General features: G+C 35.2%; 1 long non-coding RNA gene across 1 annotated transcript in view; it reads right to left on the bottom strand.

Moving 5' to 3' along the window:
- Nucleotides 1-179: 179 nt before the first annotated feature.
- Nucleotides 180-1447, bottom strand: part of LOC101848298 — a 1542-nt gene continuing 274 nt past the window's right edge. The window contains exons 2-3 of the long non-coding RNA XR_220585.1: nucleotides 924-1009; nucleotides 180-567 (exon numbers count right to left, since the gene is read on the bottom strand). This is a non-coding gene — a long non-coding RNA (uncharacterized LOC101848298). The remainder of the gene's footprint in view (nucleotides 568-923; nucleotides 1010-1447) is intronic.

Here is a 1447-nt window from a genome sequence, read left to right as displayed (position 1 = left end):
TGTGTGTGTGTGTGTGTGTGTGATTTGAGCAGATAGGGATCTTGAATCTACTTGGAATCCATTTAAGTGAAGCAACAAAAAAAAAAGCAACAGCAAATTAGAAGACAGCTGTGACTTTCGTGAAGTAAAAGAGACAATTTTTTTAACAAAAGGAAGAACAAAATATGTAACTTGCAAAAACCTATATTTATTTATTGTAATACACAGCTTGAAGCAAAATCAAGAAGTATCTATGGAAACTGTAATGACTGCAGCAGTTACAAAAGCAATTTTAGTTATCAAATAACATGTGAAAATATAAAAACTAACACAAACTGTTAGTAACATTTACGAAAGAGGTAACCTTGGATTGTCATATTATGCAAAACAGCTGAGGTATTACGAGGTTTTGTAGTACAATCTGACTTACAAACGTCGATCTCATCTGATTTGCCTCCTTCGTTGATGAAAATTAAAAGTAATTTTTAAGACACGTGAATTTAGATACTGTTGCTGAATTTCTGCTAAAAATAAAGAGACTAAAACGAAGTATGATTGTCTGTTGACACATTTGGCTGGCTATGATTTCTGAAAGAAAAGAAAATGTGTGTGTATTAATTTAATGTATTGTACAGGGTTTCTAAAAAAGGGGACGGGACCCATTCAAATAGCAATAGCTCGTCATCTTGGCCCCAATTTTAACAAAATCTCGAAAGAATGAAATTCAAACAGGGGTATTTCAAATGTGCAAATATGAAAAACACTCACCCCCTCATAAAAACAAACAAAAAACAACACCCCCCCCCTCCAAAAAAACAACAACAACCCCCCTCCCCCCCCAAAAAAAAAAACACAAAAAAAACACGGAAAAAATTGACGGATTAACGATTTATCGACAATTTAAAACAATGTCAGACAAAATTGGGTCAAACGTAAAACTTTACCAACTATATTGGGCGTGGCTGGCTCGTTCTGGTTTCAGGACGGGACCCGGTAAAACAAATACCGTCACATTCGAATGGATACCTCACTGTGGTGAGGACGTTTAGGAGAAGTTTGGGGAGGAGGACGAGAAAAAATTATGCTCTTGAGGAGGAGAAAATTATTATGCTGTTGAGGAGAAATTATGTTGTTGAGGAGAAGATATTATGTTGTTGAGGAGAAGATATTATGCTGTTGAGGAGAAGAAATTATGCTGTTGAGGAGAAGATATTATGCTGTTGAGGAGAAGATATTATGTTGTTGAGGAGAAGATATTATGCTGTTGAGGAGAAGATATTATGTTGTTGAGGAGAAGATATTATGTTATTGAGGAGAAGATTTATGCTGTTGGGCATGACTGGTTTCAGTAGCACAGAGCCGAATGTTTGACAGAAAATAAGATGATGTATTAAATTTGAAAAATCTACAAAGTCTCAACCCTTTTTTATTCCCTGCTACTTACAATGATGATGATGATGATGATGAA

Source organism: Aplysia californica, unplaced genomic scaffold, assembly GCF_000002075.1.
Source record: "Aplysia californica isolate F4 #8 unplaced genomic scaffold, AplCal3.0 scaffold00263, whole genome shotgun sequence".
NCBI classification, from domain to species: Eukaryota; Metazoa; Mollusca; class Gastropoda; order Aplysiida; family Aplysiidae; genus Aplysia; species Aplysia californica.
The sequence above is the reverse complement of the archived record's forward strand: the minus strand, read 5'-3'. Positions and strand labels throughout refer to the sequence as shown.